This window comes from Tympanuchus pallidicinctus, unplaced genomic scaffold, assembly GCF_026119805.1.
Source record: "Tympanuchus pallidicinctus isolate F22 unplaced genomic scaffold, pur_lepc_1.0 scaffold22, whole genome shotgun sequence".
Classification (NCBI taxonomy): domain Eukaryota; kingdom Metazoa; phylum Chordata; class Aves; order Galliformes; family Phasianidae; genus Tympanuchus; species Tympanuchus pallidicinctus.
This window is the reverse complement of record NW_026294739.1, coordinates 14,031,954-14,057,059: the sequence shown is the minus strand read 5'-3', so window position 1 is coordinate 14,057,059 and position 25,106 is coordinate 14,031,954. Positions and strand designations below refer to the sequence as shown.

Genomic DNA, 25,106 nt, shown 5'->3' with positions numbered 1-25,106 from the left:
TGTGCCCCCTTGGCTTAAAGGGGTGATCACTTTGCACTTGGTGGCAGCCGTGCGAATGGGAGGTGACACTGTGGGGGCAGCAATTGGTGGGGTACTGCCTGCCCTAACTCCTGCACCAGGAGTTGTGGCCCTGGTGATGTAGGGGTGGGGACATCATGGGGGCTGTGCTTGGTCCCCGTGGTGCCGCAGGAGCCTCTCTGCCACAGGGGATGGGGCTGTGGGGTGGCTCCTGCCCCAGCTCTGTGATGGGGACTGTGGGGCCTTTATCCCATAGCCGTGGGTTTGGAGCATCCTGGAGGCCTGTTCCCAGTTGAGCTGCACTCCTGGAAGAAGTGCCTCCTCCTTTACTAAATAAACAGAGCCCCTTTAGGATTTTTTCTTTGGAAATTAACTCCTTAATTAACTTCTTCAGGCTGTGGGCCTTCCTCAGCCCTGTACAAAATAACAAAACAAGTCCAGGAGAGGGACACTCAGCCTCAGAGTAGCCACCAGTCCCAGCCTGGGGATGGCTGCACGCACGAGGCCATGTGTGTGCATTCCCTGCCTCCATGGAGCTATCTTGTTTGCTAATCTAACCTACTTTTTATTATTATTATTATTATTATTATATATTTTTTTTTTTTTGGTCAGAGGTCGGTGCTGTGCAGGAACCTGTTCTGTTCTCGGTGCAATCTCAGAGCTTTTTGTGGGTGTCTGATTTCTGTAACACGCTTCGGTTTCCAGTATGAATGTCACACACGAAGAATACCATGACAGTGCTCGGGGTGTGCACACGATCTTATCTACCTGACATTTTCGGCTTTTTTAACCGTCCATTCACCCAATTTGCATAAAAATCACATGGGCTGCTTCCCCCCCCCCCCCTCCACTCCAATTCCCCCCCCTCTTTTATTTTTTAGTGTATCATCATAACAAACCACTTATGTTTGCTCTCTGACGGCATCAGAGCAAGAATTGCTCAGAGCTCCCTTTCCCCTCTGATGGAGTCTGAGGGGGTTCAGTGCCGTGCAGGGACAGTGCTCCCATCCTGCTGACTGCTGAGGCACTGTGCTGAGTTTCACTTCCAAGCAAACCACACCACCATGCATGAGTCTCATCTGCTTCTCCTTAATTGCCACGGAGGAGGCTTAACTTTTATCGATAAGGAGACTCCCGCAGCACAGCCCCAGCTCCCTGCAGCCCCCCTGCTCACACTCAGGACAACTCAGGGCTGCAATTAACACAAACCCTGCTCGGCTCTGGGCCATGTGCCGGCTGCAGCCTTCACATGGATCAAAATGCTTCCCTTGGTGTCGGGGGAGGCATCGGCTCCAGCGGGGCAGCGTGTGAATGGCAGGGAGTGTGGCATCGTGGGGTGCGTTGTGGCTTTTTTTGTTATTTTCTTCTTTTTTTATTGTTGTTGTTTTTTGATTTAATTGGAGCGTTTGCAATCTGGCTTGGTTCTCCTGCAAGCAAAGAACTGGAAGTGGAAAAGCTGGAATGTGGCTGTTCCAGCACAACCCGGGCACACCTGAGCTGTATCTCCCACCCAACCCCATGCTCCTGCCACCACCCCGACAGCCCCCAGCCTCATTTCATTGGCCCCATCACGCCCCATGCAGAATGCTCTGTGCCCAACGCTGGGCCTGCAGCAGGAAGGAGGGCACTGCAGAGGGACTGTGGGACGGAGGGGTGGGCAGCAGTGGGGGTGCCCTGCGGTGCCCCCCGGCTACATGTGAAGGCATCGCTCTGCCCAAGAGCTGCTGCTGCGCCGTGTGCCCCAATTGGAGCAGTAAGCATTAGTTGGGTGGATTTCCTGCAAAAAGCCCTTTCTGATCTTCCTGGTTCCACTGTACTCAGATTAAGACCCAGGATATATCCCTGTGCAGTTGCCCAAATTATTGGCCTGTCTCTCGGTGCCTTGAGACAGTGCAAACTTACTGTCAGAAATGACTTGCAGCGCTCGCTGCCTGCCCCGTCTTGCTGACAGTGGGGACGAGGCCCAGCAAGCATCGCTCCCACGGAGGTGTGCAGCACAGCACAGCGCCCACGGCTCTGCCCTGCTGTGATTTCAGTGAGGTTGGATAGAAGCAGCCCCAACCTCACCAGGCTCCCAGCCAGGGGATCCCCCTCCATTTTTAACCATCTACAGACCGGAGTCTGACATCACTTCGATGGGGCTGTGCGGGTCCAGAGCGTTTGCGTGCCCAGTGGTGACAGCCCCACGTTCCCCTCCCACCCTGTGTCCCCATCATACTCATTCACCCAGTTTTCCCCATCTTTTGCCATCGTGGAACCTTTGGAAATCTTCATTGCCGGGATGCCGACTGGTCACGGTGCTGCAGATCCAACAGCTATCAGCTGTTGAGGTTCAAATCCTTCAGTAATCCCACAGACACCTTCTCATTTGCTCAGGGTTACCTCGAACCTAATACAAAACAGGTTGATCTGAGGAAAAAAAAAAGTTAGAGAATAAAGGCCGTGGATGTTTAACAGCGTTGTTTATTTCTTGTTGGAGAACCTCTCAGATTCCCAATACCAAAAAGCAGAAAGCTCGGGGAAAAGGGCACCCTGAAGTTTTGTCCTTGGGAACTGAAGGGGGGGACAGGGGTGATTCTCTGCCTGCAGGCTGCCGTGTGCAGGCCGGGCTCAGGGCTCTTGCAGCTCCTCGCACCTCGTGGTGCACCATCGGGTGCTGTGGGAATTCCAATTTCTCTCTTCTAATAAAGCACGGGCGTCATTTTTATACCCTGCACATTTTCCTGCGGTGAGGCACTTTGATTTAAACACCAAGGATTTGGGGACCGGGTGGGAGAGCCTCCAGAAGTCGCGGCGAAAGCAGCCGTTATTCGTTCTGCTGCCTCCCAAAATTCTTTTATTCCTCCTCGCCATCCTACAAGCCCGGCTGGCAAAAGTAAGCTGCCTCTGAGAGGAGTGCAATTAAATGCATTGCCAACAAAATATTTTATCTTTTTTTTTTTTTCAAACCAGTAGTGAGAGCGTTAAATAATAGATTGCTGGATTTATAGAGCTGCATTTAGGTGTGACTATGAATAGCTACAATAAAAAGAAGCAGAATATCCATGTGAAGGGGGGGGGGAGTTGGTTTGATATTTTTTTTTTCTCCTCGTCCCTTTTTTTTTTTCCCCCTATTTGAGTTTCAGTTTTAGGGCTGAAGAAGAATCGGATTTTCTCATTCCTTTTCTGCTGCCGTCGGACGACGAGAATAATCCAGCTATTTTCTGAGACCGAGATTCCTATGGGATTTCTCCTTGTTTTCAATAATTAAATATTAAAGGAGTGGGAAGCAGGCAGGTTGTGCGATATGGACACCAACTGAACGGGGTATTTATTTGCTTGGGTATGTGGCACACGGGGCAGGATCGATCTCAGCCCTATGAAATTGCCATTACCCCATTAAAGCGTTACAAGCAGATTATTGCCCATCGGAATGTGACTCTTCAAGTCCTAAAAATAATTGAACTCCGGGATTATTTTTATTTAATCTAGTCAATGACAAATGCACTGTGATTCCTACAAAGCAGAAATAGGAACTGGAAGCCGAACCCAACTGCTTTTTCTCTCCCTCTCTATTTCTTTTTAATGAGTATTTCCCCCTCACTTCCCCCATTCTTCTTTCTTTCAGAAGTCTCATCGACCCCTCTGAATTTTGTGGCTCTCTCTCCTTCTTTCCCTTACAACCACTTCTCATCACAAAATGCTGTGCTTTTCCCTCAGATTTGCCTTCCTCTCTCCCTTAGGACGAATTCTCGTCTCAACAAGTCACCCTGGGAGGATCCCCGGCTACGGCTGTAGTGTTCAATCCCCTGCTCATGGGGTGATAAATGGCATCGTGGCAGTGTTACATGTGGGCGAGCAGCCAGATTTCCCTTCCAGCCCACCCTGTCTGGGACAGGGGGACGTGCTGCTGCCTTGCTTTGTGCCTCCACATCCCTGAGGGTCACCCAAATGCTTAAAGGGTGAGCAGGGCCCATGGCAGCCCTATGGCTTCCCCAAATCCTGCTCACTTTTATATATATATATATATATATATATATACACATATATATATATTTATATTTTTTTATTCTTATTTTTGCAATAGTTTGGTTTTGTTATGACAACATGTTAAATAAGCAGCCCCAGGCTGGAGGGAGGAATGCGGAGCTCCTTGCCGAGATGTGAAAACCCTGCGCTCCTGCTGCCTTGCCCCGTGCTTGCTGTGCCCCATACAAGGCGCTCAGTGGTGCCAAGGGAAGGGGCCATGCGTGCACCCCAAGCCTCCATCTCACACCTGGCCCCACAGAGAAGCCCTCAGCAAGCTGGGTTTGTTTGTCCTGGCTTTGGGCAGAGCTGTATGGTGGCAAAGCAGGAGATACCCCAACCTGAAGCGACGTGATGACTTTTTTTTGTTGTTTTTTTTTTTGTTGTTGTTGTTTTTTTGCATTATCCTGACTTCAATTGTAAGCCTTTCTGTGATTTCTGTTTCCCTGTGGTGCCTCCCCCTCACCACGAGGATGCTCGGCAGCAGGGTTAATGCCCTCCTGCTAATTCCTTACATAACCCTGTGGGCTCAGATCCTCAAAAGTATTTCTGTGTCTTCCTCCCTTGGAAATCGGGGAGTTTAATTGTCTGCTAAAATTATGGCATTTTGTTTTGAAAGCAGAGCAGGAAATAACCAACTTGGTTTATATGAGCTTTGTTTGCCTCTCTGTGGTCACAAAGCACTTTTATGTACCTTTTACAAATAAATTCAGGGGTAAATAGCCCAGTGACCAGAATGCAGATGGGTTTGTAGAGTACGACCAGAGAGAAATGTGTGTGCCGAAGGAGGTGAGGGGAGATGGGCTTGGCCTCCTCTAATTCCCTTTGGCAAAATATGGGTGAGACAATGGTACGGCACCAAAAAGATGCTGGAAGGAATAACCCATTAAGGGCCGTGAGACAGGAGAACTGTAGAGATCACAGCAGTGAGATGCCATCTATTACAGACAACCATCGCACAGCTGACTGCATCTCCCTCTCTGGAAATGGCTCCGTTCTTAGTTTCATTTTTGGCCATGCGACCAGATAGGAGTCCTCTCCCTCCTCAGCGTTTGCCCCCTTCAGATATTTCATGCAACGCAGAGGAAGGAGGAAGCAGAATGCCGTGACATTGAGGTTTATTGCTGATTCTGCTCACGTCGGTTGAAATCAGTCACTAAACCTCAGCCGGCAGAACCCCGTGCGCTGTGTTTTTCTTGCCTAGGTAATCGCGATGGCAGCAGGGGGAGGTAAGTAGAAGGGGAAAGGACTGATTTTATTAGGTGTTAGAGGAGCTTATTAGAAAACGGGGGGGGGGGGGGGAATGCAATAAAATTATAAAGATGTGAATTAAAACCAGTGATGAAATCCAGTCCCTGCTGACGGCAAGGGGAGACCTCTCTCCACATGCACCCTTTCTGGGCTTGGAAGATGCCCAGGCATTGATAAACGTTTTATGAGATCCCGGCTCGGCTGCAGCGTGCGGTGCATCGCTCTGGGAGGAAAACCCCCAGGTACAGGGTAAGCCCCTGGGCCTCATTGGGCTTGTTGTCAATCTGCAGCCTACCTGCATTATTTTTAAGACAATTAAATTAATTGCCCGAGCAAACGATGCTTTCAGACCCAAGGTACTTTTTGCCCCCTTTTTTGATACCGGAGGGCTCATGGGAGCGATGCTGGGGCTTGGTTTTGGCAGCTGGGGAGTGCGTGTGATTTATGCAAGAAACTGCAGTGGGGTTGGATGCTGCGAGACAAATATTTGGTTAATTTTTGTAATTATTAGTAATAACAATACCCTGCTCTCTCAGGCACTTTTCGTCTCCGAGTGTTTGTGAGTGAAGCCAAACCATGCAGCTCTGCTCTCGGGGCTGCAATTACCAACATTGTGCACACAGAAAGCGAAGCTGGAGGAGGACCAGCCATAACCAGGCACTTGGAGAGCACATCCTGTGAGATAAATGCATGTCCCTGTGATGTGGTGAGCTGGGGAGGTGCTCCCTTCCAAGGGCACAAAGCATGGATGAAGGCACCCATGCCAAAGCTCCTTGCCCTTGGTATCAGAACCAATGGGGGGAGATGGTTTTGTGCCGTTCACCTTCCAAGCCCTCCTGGTGTCTGGGCACTAAGAGGCCATGGAATGAGGATGGTTCCTCAGTGGTGGAGAACAGGAAGACCAGATGGGCCAATGGCCTGGTCAGCACAGCTCTTGGCCAACGTATCCTTTTGGAAGCTGCCAACTTGCCAGCATGGCTTCTGGTTTCTGGCTGCTCACTGCAGCACTTCTTTGCACACATGCTTCTTCCAGCTTCCACCCTGCATGTGTGCATCGAATCTCCCCCACCGACTTAGGTCAACTCTCTGCCAGAACATAGGATCGTGGAATCATTAAGGTTGAAAAGACTGATAAGATCATCTAATCCAACCACCAGATTGTGTGTGTGACTGCTGTAGACCATGTCACTCAGTGCCGCATCCCAATGGTTCTTGAACACCTCCAGGGATGGTGAACCTCCCACCTCCCGGGGCAGCCTGTGCCAATGCATCACCACTCTGAGAAGAAATTTTTTCCTACAGCATTGAATGCTGCGATTCATAAGGGCTCTCCCAGTCTGCTTCTCCCTTTAGGAGGCTCATGTTGTATTATCTAGCATCTAAAACTAAGTGGAGTAAAAGCCCGAAATCTAATTTTGAAAATAATAATAAAAGAAGATTTAATAATGTGTCATCCCTGTTCTATGCCACTCTGGTGAATCATAACTGTTTGTTACCAGCGAGTTTCACAGTTTAGGCCCCCATTGCCAGCACAGAAACCCCAAGACAAGCAGATCAGATTCAGTGCTTTGACCTGCTGCAAGCATTCAGTCACCTCCGTGTGTCTCAGATACCAGCTGAACTGGTGCTTCGCTTTTTCATTATTTGTGCACAATCTCTCCCACTGTGCCAAGAGTTCTTCATTTCTCTTCCATCTCTGATACCACAAAGTCAAGTGAATGTCTTCAAGGAAATCTCAGTAATAAAACCTATTTCCTCCTCCCTGCTGCAAAGAGAAAGCGGAGTAATAGTTTCTTTATCCATCGGGGACCGGTTAATGCCTCGCTCCTCATCATCACCAAATGCAACTAATAAAGGAGTAAAGGAGATTTGGCAGTTTAATGCAGCAGCTAATTTTGTGCCTGCTGCTCTGCCAGAAAGTATTTTCACTTTTGGGTGATGCCAGAATAGCAGAGCTGATTAATTAGCTTTCTCTTGAGCAGGAAGAGCTCAGCTAAGATGCCTGCAGCCCCTGGACAACACAGGCATTGGCCAACCTTGTTAGTAGCAGCATTCCTGGTATCTTGAGGGTTCATTAATCCTCAGCAGGTGAGTGTTTCGATAGAGGCATTCAGACTCATGTTCCTTTCCAGAGGCTTCATGGCAGTGCCTTAAGAGTTTATGGGACCAGGATCTTATTGAGTAGGTCCACAGGTGAAGAAACTCTCTCCAAGCACTCAGCAGGTGGGATCCAGCAAATCAACTCCCTTGGCTTTGGTTGGGCCTCTATAGACACTGTGACATAATGGTAACGCTGAGAATTTCCCTCTCTCAGTTCCCGTGTGTATGGGGCTAACAAGGAGCATGGAAAGTCAAAGGAACCTTTGGGAAATGTGTCTTCTTTTTGCTGACCCTGCAGCAGAAGGTAGATAACTGTTTTTTTATGATGGTTAGGATGGATGGGTTAATTACTGTCATAGAGTCCTTTGAGATATTCTCTGCAATCATGCAGTGCTTTTATAGAGTGGCTTTATTATCCTCGCACAGCATTGCTGCTTTATTCGAGGTGTTGCTGTAGGAAATACTGGCAACAGAGGGGAAGGCCCCTTTGATCCCACCTCCCCAAATGCTGCTTTCCTGGGAATAGGGCAAGCTGTGTCTGGCTGGGTTCTCTGCAGCCCTGATCTGCAGTTTGCTGCTGATTGCAGCCAGAGCCAGGTGCTTGCAAGGACCCAGAACAGCTGAAACTTGCCATTTCCGAATGCCCAAATGCTGAACTGTAACAGGGAGTGAGAAGACCTTGATCTAACAAAGCAAGTGAGATGTTTCAATGGGTACAAAGTAGCCAGTATAGAACTGGGCTAGGAACATGACAAGGTTGCAGCTGGCTGGTGCTGGGGCAAAAACTGCTGGCACGGTGTGCTTACGTGCAGTGCTGATAAGAGAGAGCAAACATAGCAAATGGAAGCAGGTTTGGTTTTGCACTTCTCTGGAGCAAAACCCGTTTCCATTTAGGACACACTGTGCAAGTGTCTCCACCACACTCTGTGAACAGAAGAAATAAATTGCTTTTCTGCCCCAAACCGTTCAGCTTTGCTAGGGATGCTGCAGGCAGCACAGTGCCCTTGGGTGTACAGGGGGTGGGATGGCACTGCAGGTTGGAAGGGCTGTGGCACCAGGCGTCGGACAGATGGACATGTGCAGTGTGGACAGACATACAGATGTGCCAGGAAGGCTCAGCACAGCCAGAGCTGTGATGGCAACACGCTGGCTGTTTGTTTTACAGCACGCGGCAGGGATTGACAAACCAACTCACCTTGATTTCTCTCGCTCCCCCAGATGCTATCTCGCAATGTCTCAATCCCATTGTACCAGCCCGACCTGCCAGATAGGAGACAGCCTGTGCATTGCTGGGACAAGGCTTGGCGGACAGTGGGGCCAGCTGGCAGGGAGCCTGGCTGCCAGGGGACAGATCCTTCCTCTGCGGCATTCACGGGATCGGGAACTTTGCTTTTTCATCTGAAGAACTTTTTGGCTTTTAAAAATAGCACAGCCGCGGCCTATGCTCCCAGGAATGTCTGGGATGGGGAAAATGGAAATACATTTTTCCGTTCCTAGTGTAATTGGCACTGGAAAACCCAAACAGCATTTGTCCTGTTGGACCTCCCCAGCCCCACACCCTCTTCTGCTCTGAGTGGGTCCCGTGATCCCACAGCAAGCAGGTTGATCTGAAGGCGTCTTTGGGCCAAACCCATGAAAACCCATACACCTGCTCAGTTCTGAGAGCACGAGTAATTACAGAGACTGAAAGCTCTGTTTCTATCATTTAGTAGTATGCACTCTTCCCTGTATGTTCTCTTCCTCTGTTATCTCAGTGTCTTGTAAACATTAATGAATAGTTCTCAGGCCCCAGCACACTACTTCATTGTCTCACTTGCAGGTCACAGGTTATGATTAAAGTGATGGGAAAGGAGGGGGGGGGGGGGGGGGTGGATTTAAAAATGCTTGATTTTTTTATTTTTATTTTTTTAATGAATAGGGGTTTTTTTGCCCGGCTTCTGGAGGATGGGAAATTCAGGCCACTTTTGTGGTGCTCTTTTGAGATGTTTCAGAAAATAGGAACTATTTCCAAAGCTGCTTTATTCCATGCTGCTCCAAAAGATTCAAGGCAGCTGTTAGCAGTATCACCAAAGCTTGCTGCTACTGAAGAGTTAATGCACATGGCTATAAAACGGACTTTCAGGCCATTTCAGAAGAAAAACTATTTCCTCTCACTTAACTTACCGCTGAGAAGAATGTTGCTCCTCGCCTTGGCTTCCCGATGTTATTAACCACTGCTGTGCTCCATGGGGACTTGGGGCTGGCTGAGATCCAGCTGGCTTGTGCTGTGCCACCACCTCCTGGCACCATTTGGAGGGTGTAGGGGAGAAGATGCTGCATCCCCCATCAGAGAACAAAGCCATGAAGGGCTGATCTCTCTGCAGCCACACAGCCAAAAAGCTGACCTTGTGCTGATACTTTTGCCCCTGGATCCACGGCCTGGATGCTGGAGTTGGGGCAGAGCTCGGGGATGGGTTCCCCTGCCTGCAGGCTGGGGACTGTAGGACTACGGATGGTGGAAGGAGGGTGGAAGAAGGGCGCCCAGAGAAGCTGTGGATGCTCCATCCCTGGAAGTGTTCAGAGTCACCTTGGGTAGAACCCTGGGCATCCTGATCTGGTGAATGGCAGGAAGTCCATGGCAGGGAGTTGGAACTGGGTGGGCTCTGAGGTCCCTTCCAATCCAACCATTCTATGATGCTGTGATTCAGTGTTGGAACTGGGTAGTCTTTGAGGTCCCTTCCAACCCAACCGTTCTATGACTCTGTGACCCACACACCCTCATCCAGGCACTGGGATGGGTTCTTAGCAGGGAGCTATTGGGTGGGAGTGTCCAGCTGAGATATTCCCAGGCTCAGGGCTGGGTGAAAATATTTCACCTGAAACTCCCCCTGTGTGAAAAATGCAAATTTGGTGACAAATAGTTGAGAACATTAGTGTTGGCTGTGCTAAATGGTTTGTCCTGAGAAAAAACATTCCAAGAAAGTACATTTGCAATGTTTATTTCAGTTTGAAATTCCCCTCCATTTTACTTGTAAATTGCTCCAAATCAAAGTGCAGCATTTTCTCCTCACCTTTCACGTATGCTGTAATTTAAATAAATAGTTCTAGCTGCAATCTGAACTAATTCCCTCCTTCCTGACTTTTCAGAACTATTCATAAAAAAACACAACCCCAAATTCATTTTTTTCATGCAGCTCTTCTCAGAACCATTAGACACATTAACAGCCACCACATAAATGAAACCACAGGCTATCAATGCTTTCAGACAGCTGTATTTCCCACCAGACATTTGCATAGCACCACCTTTGTAGCACTCTGAATTACTCTACCAATATTTTTTTGGGGGGGAAATGCAAGTTACTGTTACCAGATCTGGAATCAGGAGGCTGAAAGTCCCCAAGTAAAACCTCTTATCAGACACAGGTCAGCACTCCTGGTTCTGAGCAGGCACTGAAGGACCTTCATTCCTCACTCTTTCTCCCCATCTGTCATCCACTTTTCCTGAACCATTTATTTCATCTCAGGCAAAGCCATCCTGCTAATAGATCTGGTCCAAAGAAGGGCTGAAAACACCTTTTCAGCATCCAGACGTGACCTTTCAGAGGGATCCAGCTGCTATCTCTGCAAAATTCCCATTTTTGCCACCACTTAAGATTTTCATCAGACTCCCATCAAACAAAGTGTGCCTCTCAGCAGCTGGAAGCAGCAGCAATTCAGCCTTCTGGGCAGAGATTTGTCTGCATCAAGGAAATACTCCTGATTAGAGAGCAACGGATATTTTTTCCCTATACCATATACTTCTAGTGAGCTCCCCCAGCTCATTTCCCCTCCTCTCCGTGGAAAAAAAGAAATAAAGAGCAGAAGGAGAAAATAACGAAACTCAGAATTGCTTTTCCTGCACAGTTTTCTGGTGAGCTCTACCACCAGAGTGCTCAGGAGGTGCAGGAGGGCAGCGACTTCAGGTGGGATATAAGGAAAAGCTTCTCTAAGAGTGGCTGTGCATTGGCACAGGCTGCACAGGAGGGGGGTGGAATCACTGTTCCTGCAGATGTTCAAGAACTGTGGAGATGTGGCACTGAGGGAAATGGTTAGCGGGCATGGTGGGGATGGGTGATTTTAGGAGTAGGTGACCTTACTGATCTTTTCCAGCTTTAGTGATTCTGTGATTCTGTGGCTTGGTGTGTTAGACCCATGGGAATGCAAGGCTTTGCTTTTCCTGCAACGGTGAGCATGAGGAATGAACCTTTGATGAGGAGGAAGAAGGTTTTGAGATATTCTCTTCACGCCATGGGCACTGGCAGTCCAGCTCAGCTCCTCCTGCCCTGGGAGAGGTGATGGCACTGCAGAGTTCCTATCCTTTTGAGGGCTGGAATTCTCCCATTTTCCCCAGCTACCTTTACTGTCTATTTTTACCTTCAGAGCCATGCAGAAGTTTGAGTCTTGTCTGCCCCAGGTAGGATGGAGCATCTTGATTGAACAAGGCATCTCCTGAGCAGGAGCGCTAGATTGAGCAAAGCCGAGACCAGGTGTCACCAAAACCTGCTGCCAAATCTCAGCGGCTCGGAACTTTGTCCCTGAGCTGTCCCCTGGCATGTCCTGCAGGGAGCCTGGGCCTTTTTCAGACTGTGCAGTCCCAGGTGTTGCTCAAGAGAGCCTGGTCCTTGCAGAGCTCATTTGCAGGATGCTTTGCAGGATAATCCTCTGCAGGGTGCTTTTCTCAGGGAACAAGTCTCTTCCTGAGGACAAATGTCCTGAGAGGGTCCTTGAGTGGATATTGCATTGCCATACTCAACAGGGACAACATTCTGCATGGAAAAGGTCTCTCTAAGAGGGCTCAGCATCTCCCAGAGGTGTGCAGGCTCCACAGAGACATGCTGGCTGCTTAGAAACTGCCAGATTCTGAAACTTTCCACTCGTGTCAAGGGAATAATGAAAACCCAGCTCTGCTCAACAGGTTCTCAAATTTAATCACTAAAAAATGTCAGCTTTAATCCCAACCCCCATGAAAATACTTCACTATATCAACTTCATGTTGACGCTCCGAAGTCAGGTAGTCTTTAAAGGCTTCAGACTTCTATAATTAAAAGGATTTAAAGTTATAGAAATGTATAAATTTTGTTCCCTCTAGTTTCTTTCTCCTCCTCTGCTGCACAAGTCAGTGAAGTCATACAAAGCAGGTGTAATGGAAAACAAACCCAGAGATCTCCCTGCTGAGAAATGTTGTCTGGCAATGGAATTTTATTATTATTATTATTATTATTATTATTATTTCAGCAGGAGGAAATAGTGACATCAAAATGATATTGTAGCATAGTTGGCACTGAATGAGTATAAAGTGCCCTAGATGACAGCCCATCATCTCACTTGCCTTCTGTGCTCTAGGTGTTGAAAATAAACCACTTGTCACATAGACCAGAAATGTATCTCAGAGCTTGCATGAGATCTGGGAACTTCATACCTTGCAGTTGTACTGGATGACTGTTGCACTGAATCTCCCTCTCACCACGAGACGTTTCAGAAGCAGCCCAGAGGTGGTCCCAGTGGTCAAGAACAGCATCCCAGTCACACGCAGAGCACAGCCTGGGGAGAAGATGGGGAAGGCAGCTGAGAGCATCGCCTTGTGTCATGGCTGGAAGCTGCTCAAAACACTGTGGAGGTTTGAGGTGACCTCTCCCCATCCTCTGACCCTGATCCTCACCTCACTGTTTCCCACGTCAAAGTTCAGACAGTCCTCACTGATCTCACGTTCATCTTCCCACTGCTGGGTCCCTTGCTGTTCTGCAGGTCTTCCCTGCGGTGTCACATAGGTTTCCCCCTGCTTTGCATGGATCTGCGTGGTGAGGGCAGGGGGTAGCCACACGTTCCTCTCTGCCGTGCCCCTACCCTGAGCGGGTTGGAGGGAACCATATGAGAAGGAATCAGGTGACTCCTTCAGCCCTGCAGAGCCAGCTGACCTCCTGCAATGTTCCAGCTGCGACAGAGGAGCCATCCCTGCTGTGTTTTGCCAGTTCCAAGACAAGACACAGTGTGACAAACAGGAAAGAAATCCAGAGAAACCCAACCACTTGTCTGAAAACTCCAGGACCTTCAGGACTGACTCAGGTTGGTCTTCGTGTTCGAGTGCAGAATGATTGAGCAAGAACTTGATTTTATCAGATGGAGGTTGTCCATTCTCTATTCCAGCAGGGATTTCTTCGGTTATTATCTATTCATGCATTTAATTTCTTTAGAAACAGCATCTGCCCAAAAGCTCTGGGCAGCCTGCCATTCCTGCGATGTACAGAGTGTACTTGTTATTGAACCTGGGAGTGCATTAGCTTCTGATCAGCCCTTGGTCTAGCAAAGCATTTTCCATATGCTTAATGTTGTACGTCTTTGTGAGTTATTCAACAAAGCTAAGTTTGCCATTTCTCTTTGTATGCTACAGTGGGTCACATTCTGATCGCTTGCAGATGCTGTATCATTCTTCCCCTGCTCTGAAAGGCACAAGAGCACACTGCACCTGGACCCCACCTGGACCACACCTGGATACTTGCATCTGGGAACTGGTTTAAAACTAGCATATGCCTCAGCCTGGGCACAGCTTGCACATCGGTAAGGCAACTGAAGCTTTTCAGGGAGCTCCACTGAAATGACATACAATGTCCTTCTACTGTTTCCCGTGCAAAAACAAACATTTTGCTTCGCACGATTCTAATTTTCTGATAGCAAAACCACCTAGAAGAAAGAGGAACCCCAGGAAGCCCAGATCTAGAAAAGGACAAGCTCTTTGTACAAATGCCCAGAGGCCTCTGGAAATATTTCCAGCGGTAATAACAACCAATAAAGCCTATTTTATACCTTTGCGACCAACTGATCTTATGCAATCACTCTGCTTCTTACATAATGCTGGCAAAACGCCACCCCCTCCCTGTTCTGGAAGAACCAATCTGACATGTTAGAGGAACACGATTGGAAAGCCTGGCCCGGGCCATTACTTTGCTGGAGCACTTAAAGGACGTGTGGAATAGACTCAAGATGCCATGAAATAATAGCCCAAGTCAAACAAGTTCTAGGCTTCTTAATGCGCCTTGATCTGGCCACTGAACACACCTGTTCCCAAACTGGGGTGACACGTTGCTCCGTCCTCTGGGGTGGACCAGGTGTGGTTTGGCAGCTGAGGGGAATTGCTTTCCTGTGGGCTATGCACCCTGTTTATAAAGGAATCAAGCAAGCTGAGAATCATGGAATCATTCTGGTTGTAAAGAGCTCTAAGATCATTGAGTCTGACCATCAGCCCATTCCCACCATACCCACTAACCGTGTCCCTCAGTGCCACGTCCCACAGAGAACATCCAAAAGTTGCTAAAAGCCTTTGAGACACTCAGAAAAAACAAAACACACACACGAAACATCAAACCTCTTCAGGCAAGGTTCTGTGGGACAGCAGATGCACAGCAGGGGACCCACATCCCCCCCATCTGTCCCAGGTCCAGCACTGGGACAAGTAGAATATGCAGGGCTATGGATCTCAGGGCCCACATCGGTGTGAGTGCTTCTGCATAAACACTGGGGGCGGGGAGGGCGGCTGGGCGCAGGCAGGCTCAGACCTGTACAATGCTGGCAGCCTGGATCCATCCGCAGGGTTTCTGATTTCAAGAGCAAAACATTCTGAGAAAGCACCCGTGTTGGGCACCGTCACCATCGCTGCGTGCCATGGGGACCGCCATCTTCCTCAGCCCTTTTTCATTCATCTCTCCTGGTGTTGTTCTGCTGCACAGATGGAGTTATGGGCACAGGCTTTTAATAGAATAAACAGCTTGTGTTAAAAAATAAAAAAAATTACTGTGCAGTTATTGCCCTCTTAAATGTGCTCACAAATGGCTACAACAGGCGAGGGAGGAAATTACTGCTGACGTGCAGCTGGTCAGCTTCTGTGAGGGTTCCATCCAATCTTGGTGCTTCACACTTAGCTTTTCAAGATGTCATCTCATGAAATTTTATAAGCTTGGTGGGAGCGGGTGGGGTCAGACCATAGTGGGAGAGGAGCAAGGTGATGCCTGGAACAGGCATGCTGATTCTACAAGCAGTGCTCTTGCCCACCGTGCCATTCCTTGCCATGCCATGCTGCGCCAGGGAAGCCACGCTCTGGAGCAGATCCCTGACCACTTCATTCACTGCAGATCTCAAGGTGTTGGTTTTCACGAGTGCTCAGGTGCCGGCCTCAGCAGCCAGGCCAAATTACTCGTGGGTTGCAGACAGAAGGCCACCGAACAGGTTTGAAGGGATGAGGAAACATTTAGGTCATTTTTATCCAGAGCGCGTCTGCTATCTCTAGATCTTGCCAAGTGGGCACGCCACCAGGAACAGGAGGTGAAGTGAAAGAAACAACAATGCCAGGGTTTTTTCCGTTTTTTTTTTTTTTTTTTTCCTTTTTTTTCACCTACTTCTCCTCTCTCTGCCATTGGTTTCAGTGAGATTACACCAAATACATATCTGAATGCACGTGGCATTATGGAGATATGGGCAGCTTCAGGGGAAGGGACCCAAGCTGACTAGTTGGGTGGAAACTAAACTCAGCTCTAGACTTGTCGTCTGCATGGGGTCACCTCCCCCAGCTCCCCACTCTGGGTCTGCACTAAGGGGGATGTGGGAAAGGGCTGAGCCCATCCTCGAGGCTACTCACAGGTGTGAAGTGAGTGATCCCATTCAGGTCCCAAGTACTGCATTGCTGAGGACAGAGTAGGGATGTTTATTTTTATCCCTTTTCATTTCTTCTTGCTCTCGGAGCAGTGTGGGCTGTACACACGGTGTAGGATGTGAGCACATACTGTACATCTGAGGTGAGATGAAACACAAATATGCCTTTTCATAATAGCATTTACACCTGGAAGAGAAGACCGGTTTATTACCTTGGTAAACAAAAGTTAGAATTCAAGCAAAGTACAAACTTTGCCCCAGGCCATTCTGACAGCGCACCTTGTGTTTGCGAACTCGGCTGCTAATGCACAGCATGAAGCAACGGGGCCACCTCCAGCCCTCCCCCAGTCTCCTAAGCCCAAAGTTTAAAATTTCGCTATTTTTTTGGAGTGGGTGCTGCTAGGAGGTGTGGTGCACCCTGCCCATGCCCAGTGGGGTGGCAGTTGTCGGTGGGGAGGGCTGTGTGCGGCACCTCTCCGTTCTGCACTGGGTTCCGTGTCTCTCTGCAGAGGGTGAGGATTGTGAGGCGTGGAGGTTTAGCAACACGTGCAGTGCCAAACTGAGCCTTGTGCAGCGGGGATATGCTAATGGAGGAGAAATGCTTACAGTATTTCATTTCATGGTACTCTCAAGGACCTGGAAAGATACTGACGTTCTGGGGGGTTTCCAGAGAAGGACAATGAAGCTGTGAAGGGTCTGGAGAACATGGCTTATGGGGAGCAGCTGGGGGAACTGGGATGTTCCAGTGTGGAGAACGGGACACTCAGGGGAGATCATATTGCTTTCTACAGCTCCCTGACAGGAGGTTGTGGCGAGGTTGGGTTCGGCCTCTGCTCCCAGGTAACAGGGATTGGATGAGAGGTGATGGCTTTAAGTTGCATCTTAAGGTGAGGATCTGGTTGGATATTAGGAAAAGTTTCTTTCCAGAAAGAGCCATGAGGCACTGGCACAGGCTGCCCAGAGGGACTCACTATCCCTGGAGGTGTTTGAGAAATAGGAGATATGGCACTGGTTAGTGTGCATGGTAAGGATGAGTCACTGATTGAACTAGATGGTCTTGGTGGTCTTTTCCAACCTTAATGATTCTGTTATTCTTTGACTTGGCTGCATGGCTTTCCAGTATTGCAATACCTGGCCAAGGCCTGGGACCACTTCAAAATATCCTCATTACTTGAAATTGCATTCATGGCTCTAAATTCAAAATCCTCCCAGGACGCCTTTCCCTCTCTCAGCAGCCAGATCAGCTCCCATGCTGCACAATGAAGGCTTGCGTTGCCCCAAGCCCCAGCTTACCTTGTTGCAGCCCGTTTGCTCTGCCAGCTGGGCAGGAAGAAGGGGATCCAGACAGATCCGAGAGGAGCTGGAGCAGCAGGATGTGTCTGGCACCACACTCCCAACCCATCAATCCTCAGCCATTTTTCTCAGTGCCAGAAGACAGTTTCTGGACCAGGCAGAAAGCTGGCTCTAGGCTGGCCTGTCTGTGTTCTCATTAGGCAACACCATGTGCTAAGGGCAGAAAACTGCCAACTTTGCCTGGAAGAGGAGGAAAAAAAAGGATGAGTTTGTTAGGGTACAATCCTCACATGTCCTCAAATTCCTAACTCAAATATTTGGCCAAGAAAATCCCAACCTTTTTTGCAAGTTTTAGAGGTCCATGTAATTTCATCACTAGCTTAGTTTAGATCTGGTGACCAAAAAGGTACGCGTCAGAGAAGCTTTTAGCTTAGAATTATAGAATCACTAAGGTTGGAAAAGACCATTAAGATCATCAAGTCCAACCATCAGGATATGCAGCCTACTGGAGGCACTGGATTTCTGGTGAGGCTGTCCCCTTCAGTAGCACTTTCTGACCCACCTATGGAGACTGTTAGCAAGGCACTGCGTATCTCACCAGGCCCTGCATTTCTCCACAGGTCACTGCTTGCTTCTCTTATGACTTAAACACTTTCTTCACTCTGTAGAGGAGCTGTGCCACCAAGAGGAACTCTGCCTTTGAAGCAGCTTGCCCTTTCCTAGACTACAATGTTGCTGCTGGTTGTTTTGTTTAGCTCTGCTGACCCCAGAAACCTCCAGGATCACTTTAAGAAAACAAAGCATGTCGGTTGGCTGGAAGCAACTGAGCTAGGAAATCCTCAGGGCATTTATTCTTAGAGTGCCATGCCTCCAGCAGAAGGGTCTTGTTCTACCTTATGTGAGCACAGCTAGCAGAGCGTGGCATGCACACTGTGACTTATCTGATCTGCAATCTCTTTGAGCTGCTGGGAAGGAAAGCACCGTTGTGTATGCTTCCAAGGGAAGTAAACTACCACCCTGAATAGTGAGAAAGTGACTTTCACCATCACATTTTATCTGAGTTGTTGACTGCTACTGGTTTGCATGCAGTGGGGCATCACTCACTTGAAAGCAGTCACAAAAGGACAGACCCATATGTAGACCTTGGAAAACAATACTGAATTCACCTGACGTGTCAAATCCAGCAATGACTCTCAGTGGAAACAGAACATCCATATAAATACATTTTCCAGTGCATGCTGCCCAGTTGGGGCTCCTTGGGGAATTGCCTTAAGTGATGATGGCAGTGGTGAGATGCTAATGAAGAAATGCCCACTCAGCGCTCTGATCACGGCTTCTGGTGACCCATTCACTCTGCTGGATTACAAGGAAAAGTCATTGGGGTTAAAATTAATCTGAATATAGCAACCCCATTTATATAACTGTGATTTCAATTTGTTGAATGATGGCTTTGGCTGTGTTTATTGCAAGGTCTTAGAAATTCTTGGAAGATGAGTACTTACAGAAATTAAATGCATTTCTGCATAGGATTCATTCAACCACATCAAACATGCCTAAGTACACATTGTACAACTGTGGGGCTCAGTTCTGATCAGAGATATAAGGTTCCCCAGTGTCACTGCTGCAGCAGAATGACATAACTTTGCCTGTCTGCTCGAGTCCCTTTGCTTGAGTGATTAAAAACAAGACCATGCAAAAGAACAAATACAGCTCAGGCAAAATTCTGCCTGGCTTATGAGAGATTGCAAACAGACCTCATAGATCACTTTCATCTCTAACTTCTTCAGATACTGCCATGATTCTCTCATCTTGCAAAATAGGTGTGTCAGTATACTTGCATTTGCAATGGGCTTAGAGGTGAACTGAGCTACATCCAAACCTGTTTCAGAGCAGTTACATGAGCTGTGGGTTCTGGTTGGTGTTACATCTGTGGCTCCCATTTGCACATCTGTGAGTGTTACCAGTTTTGAATGTTTGCTCCATCTCTTTGCACATTAATACTGCTATGGGATCTGCAGCTCCCAGTGGTGGACGGTCTGGGTGTGTCCTGCAAGAGAGCCCATTTCCCTGTGTTCAACCTGAAGTTTGTTTCTACGACATCCCTCCAGAAAATCCTCAACTGGAAACAATGCAGTGAGTGGAAAAATACCCTTGCTTTTGTGCAATGGAGCGACACTGTGATGACTGGGCTCAAGACAAGATGGGACATATTCCATTGATTGCATTCGCCCTTGCAGCATTTGCAACAGCATTTTGCTTGAGCTCCTGACACCTGCATGTGGCAATAAGGCCAGCTTCAATGCCTCAATAAACACATCGCACCTGTGCAGCGCTTCTGCACAGCTGCCTTGAGCTTGGCCAAAGTATGACATGGATCATGGTGCACAGCAGCATTGCTCAGCATTCCCACAATGGATCTCTTCTGCCAGAATATTGTTTTCTATCTGTTACTTACTAAATGTATCAATAATGTGATTTGTCTTGAAGCATAAGACACTGCCAGCAGATGCCTACCTATCTAAGCTAATATAAAACATTGGATAGCTATTCAGTTTGCAGTTCACCGTTTTGTAAATCCTGAGACAATAACAATAATAAGACTTGTACTTTCAAGTCTCTTAAGAAGATCTTTAAGTGTTACCGAAGTCAATCAATAAAGGTTTCACAACAAGAGAGAGTCAGGCATTGCTTTGTTAACAGCATTGTTTGTTAGGAATACACTGAAAATATCTCAGAATTAGAAAAACTTTGAAAACATCTTGAATTTCTTTAAAGGACTTGCTTCCCTGTGGTGTTTAGCCAGGTCCAACAGGCTGCCAGTCTTGCAGAACAGATTCTGTGTTGTCTATGCCAGCAGCAAGAGGAGATGATCTTCAAGTGGACAGAAAGGTGTTGCTGAGGCACTGGCACAGGCTGCCCAGGGAGGTGGGAGAGTCACAGTCCTTGGAGACATTCAAGAAATGCAGGGATGTGGCTCTGAGGGACGTGGTCAGTGGGCATGGTGGGGATGGGTTGACATTTGGACTAGGTGATCTTAGTGGTCTTTTCCAACCTTTATGATTCCATGATGCTATGCAAAGGAAAATTGAGGAGGCTTGTTCTTCACCTCTCAAGGACTCCAAAGGCAATAGCAAGGGAATGTTAATTCAGAGACAAAAGAGTAACAAGGCTAGAGGTGCTCTGCAAGAGATTTCTAAGGAGAGGTGAGGTGATGCCCTCTGAACAGGGCTAGAGTAGGTCTGTGCTTTGCAGACCCCTCCCATTCCTCCCTGGAATTCTCTGGTCCAGCAGCCCCAGCTCTTTGCAGCCCAGCTTTCAGTGCGTGCTGCCAGGAGCACTTCTCATCCAGCCTTATTTATGGCGAGCGATTGAGCGCCCAACCATCTGGAACCCTGCCCCAATGATCACGTCCTCTGCCAAAACAAATTGAAGTTAATTGGTTGGAAAAGGAGGAAGGTGAGAAGCAACGACAGCACAAACAGCAGCAGCGACAACAAATAACTCAACTCATCCCAACCTGCTGCTCGCAACAAATCATAAAGTGCTATTTAAAGTCCAGTTTCCCCAGCTGTCTGACAGGTTTGTACAAGTTTGGCCTTATCAGCATTCAGCACCACTGCCCAGTCTGGACGAGGAATTGTAGAATCATAGAATCATTAAAGATGGAAAGACTACTAAGATCATCTAGTTCAACCATCAACCTATGAAAGATGACAAAACACTTCTGAAGAGCCACTGGGGGAGAGGGGGCCCACACTCTCATTTGCTCCATGGCTCTTGATGCTTTTCTGTAAGACAGACAAAATACACACCTAACTAAGGAAGAGGTCTGTTCTTGAGGCTATGCTGCAGCTCTCCTGAGGCCAACTCCTTGGGATCTGACCATGGTGGGGCTCATGCCATGTTGGTATCCAATGCTCTCCCAGCAGAAGGTGAGGTGATGTGGTTGACATCTGCTGCTCGTTTGCTCTTTCACCCTCTCCCCAGGGAGGACTGTGTGCAATGGACTGTTTTGTTTTGTTTTCAGTGTGTATACATATTTTTATATATGCATATGCAGAAGCACAGACACAGATATGTGCATGGATTTCCCAGCTCTTGCCTTCCCTCCCACTCACAGATCAGCACTCTGAACACATTCCTCTCTCCCTGGCAAAATGAGCAAGGCTGTTTGGCTGCAGTTTCTGATCCTCAGCGCATCCTGGTCCTGCATCTGTCTTTCAAAGGATGCAAGCATGGAAAATACATCAATATGCCTCGTATCCACCAGGTGGGAATTGGTCTGGTTAGCACTTGAGAATTGTTCTCCTTCCTAAGCAGGCCAGTTTCTAAATATTGCCACTTTCCTCAAAAATCTTTCAATTGGAGGATCTTCTCTTACTACTTAGAGGTAATGGAAAACCTTGGAATTTCTCAAGGAGGAACAGCTTTAATATGTTTCAAACATACATAACAGGAAAATTGAAGATCTTTGGACGTTGTGTTTGGTATTTTTTTTCCATCTACAATACCATACTGCCTTCTGAGTGAGTGCTGATTGACAAGGATAGGTCAGTTCAGACAGGTGGTTCTTCAGATATGGCTGAGGTGAGAGGTGCTTCCAAATGTTCTGGCCTTTTTTCCCCTTTTCAGTGGAGTTTATACTTTCCCAGTCTGGAAATACTTCCTCCTGTGCTCTCTCCTTAACAGAGCTCAGTTCCAGTTTTTGCTTTCCAGTGTCCTCAGTGTTTCCTCTGCCACTGTCCTAGTTATGAAGGACTTCCTGGTCCCCTGTTCATCCAACATCCCTCCAGAAACAAGACGAATTTCATCCTCGCACCAGTGCAGCTCCTTGCTGCCCTGTCTCTTGCAGGCAGCTGCTGTCAAACTCTAAGGTTAGAGGCTTCCTCATAATTTTTATCCCAACTGTTTTCATACGCCAACTGATCCCCCACTTGTCCTCGTGCCAACAGGATCTTTTAGCTTGGATAGCTCTTCTCCCACCCTGGTGTTCATGCCTCTGGTGTATTTACAGACAACAAAGCTATGCCCTCTCTTCCTTACTTTTGCTAGACTAAACAAGCCAAGCTGTCTTGAATGTGGGTGAGGAACATTCCAGAGGCCTGCTGAACCTGAGACACTGATGGGAGCACTGCTGAGGGTCCTCCTGGGTCCTCCTGGGTGCCTGCTGCTTCTGCAGTGTTTCTGCTCTCAACTGCTGCAATCAAGGGAGCATGACTGTCTGCTAGAGCAGCTTGTCTTCCTCCATCTCCATCTCAGACAGTTTCTCCTGTTTCCACTGCAGTGCATTGCAGCTAAGCTGGAAGTGACTGAAATGCATCATGTCTGTCCCCATCTTCCCACCTTCTCTGCTGTACTCTTCCTTCCCTCCTTGCTTCCAGACCTCCACCTTCTGTGCTTAGCTGTCTGCCCAATATCCAGCACCAGATTTTCAGAGTGCCAAGCAGTTTGTATGGGTAAAAGCGGTATTGGCTCTCCATACAGGCAGGCAGGCTGTATAGCTTCTTCCCTTCCCTTCCCTTCCCTTCCCTTCCCTTCCCTTCCCTTCCCTTCCCTTCCCTTCCCTTCCCAGGATCAGTTCAGGGGAGAGGGAAGAAATCAGCCTTCCAGGTGTTTGTGCCCAGGCTCAGATTAGCAGGGCAGGAGAAGTGAGTCTTCTGCTTTAGCTCAGCCTGGCACAGCCCTCACAGGGGAGGAGGGGTTCAGCTCCCTGGGATTCCAGCAGGCCACAGGGCTATGAGGAAGGCCAGGTTTCAGTGTGTTAGATTTGTAACTAATGAAAAGATAGCTGCCAGCTTCTGAGAAATGCCTCGCTGGCACCGTCAGCCTCCCTTTGAGGATGGAGTTTCTGTCTGCAGAGCTGCAGGCTGGGGTGTGGAGACCTGCAGAGGAAGAGCAGCTGTGGTCAGCTTTCTCTTTTTGTGATTTCCCTTTTTTTTTTGCTATGACTTCTTGGCCAGGCTGCATCCCAGACATGTGAGGCTGTGGGCAGCAGCATGTGGAGCAGCACATTCATACCGTGAAAGCACACGGAGTTCTGCAACCCAGCAGCCTTCCTGCAGCCTCTGCCTGTGCCTGTCCGTGTGTATGCCTGCATACACACCTGCAGCTGTCACAAAATCTGATTTAGGAGCACAATGAGAGATGAGAGTTCAGTGGGGAATAGAGAATGAGGAGGTAAGTGTGTAAATATAACAAGTTTCAAATCTGAGGCCATCTTAAGAAAGCCTTGGGAACAGTGTATTTCAGCTGCAGCATAATGTGTATTTGCCAAAGAGTTACACTTAATTTCAAACACCACATTGTTCCTGCAGAGCACCGAAAGCACTTTATGGGTAGACAGAAAGCCATTGAGTCAGGCTTGAAGCCTGGAGCCTTATCCTTGAGACAGCCTTTTTTGAGACAGCCTTGGCCTAGACTGTTCTAAATCAACTCTGGAATTGGTAACATCTTTTCCCTAGCACATAAGAGCTCTCTGCAGTAAGAGTCTGAGTTGTACCAAGAGACAAAGCACTGTCAGGAGCTGAACCACAGCTACGGCACTGAGCCTCAGACCCCACCAAGCAAATCCCTGCTCCTTCTCACCCAAAGCCCAGCACTGATGGAAACAAAGCCTCAGATGGGGCAGATATTTCTCTACTGTTTAATGCCTAAATTAAAAACACAGAGACACTGTGAGAAGGAGGCTGCTGTAAGAGCCCAGAAGATAATTACAGTCCCCACACTTAGAATCACAAAATCATTAAGATTGGAAAAGACCACAGAGATGACCTAGTCCAACCTTCTGCCCATCCCCACCATACCCACTGTAATCAACTCTCTCAGTGCCAAATCTCCATGGATTTTGAACACCTCCAGGGATGGTGACTCTACCACCTCCCTGGGCAGCTTATATGACATCACTTGGGGTCAACCAGCAGCTGGATCCATGTTTCTTCATCAACATTTGTGATGCATGGGCAGCTTTCAGCAGGTTGTTAGAAGCCTTGTTCTCACAGCAGCTTCAGAGATGGAAGCCAGAGTTCTTTGTGGCATCCGGGTGTTGCAATGTGAAGTCAATAGCTTTCTGACACCTGCACTGTGCAAAACATGGCAGTTTCAGTTCACAGTGGCTTGGGCAATCACTTTCCATTGCCTTACCTTTATGTCCGCCTGGGTTTTGCTTTCATTTCAGGGTTCAGGCTCACCCAAATCTTTGAGGTGAAATGAGCTCAACAGAAAGTATCATGAAAGAGGACACTACCCGGATTTCCTCCAGCCTGGGCCTGTTCTCTAGAAACGTGCATGAAACCTTGAGATTGGAGGCTGGTTCATGTTTTCAGTAAGACTATAAACAAAAATATGAATCAAAACACTTGCTACCTTCTAACTCAAATATATGGGAATTGATTTGACTTGATGTGTGCAAATCTTTGTCTTCATCACCCTAAGGCTCTCACCAAATCCTTTGCACAGGTGGTACAAACACTATGACTTTATCCTTCTGAGGATGTTTTCAACGTTTTTTCTCCATGCTGAAAACTTCAGCATACCAACACATCATCTCTTCCTGTTGGACCCAGGTTTCACCCTGCTAGCCTTGGGGGGTTCAGACTGAATTGAAGCCGTAACGTGTTTGCCATGTGACTTCCTTTTCTTGGGTGCTTGCTTTGAATGGTCCAGCAAACCACAGCTTTTCTTGCAAGGCCTCCTACTTCTGATATTCTGCAGAAAATGTTGGAAATTCAGGTTGGTAGCTTTCTCTCTTTGCTACTCACATTGCCTCCCCAGCACCCAGCTGC

At 48.0% G+C, this 25,106-nt stretch overlaps 1 long non-coding RNA gene across 2 annotated transcripts; it reads left to right on the top strand.

Moving 5' to 3' along the window:
* Nucleotides 1–4,168: 4,168 nt before the first annotated feature.
* Nucleotides 4,169–14,859, top strand: LOC128082376 (uncharacterized). 2 transcript variants are annotated; one of them, XR_008207645.1, is made up of 4 exons: nt 4,169–5,252; nt 5,811–13,455; nt 13,806–13,947; nt 14,062–14,859. It is a non-coding gene; the product is annotated as an uncharacterized LOC128082376 (long non-coding RNA). The 2 variants fall into 2 exon arrangements; XR_008207644.1 differs by having other exon boundaries at nt 13,806–14,859.
* Nucleotides 14,860–25,106: the final 10,247 nt, after the last annotated feature.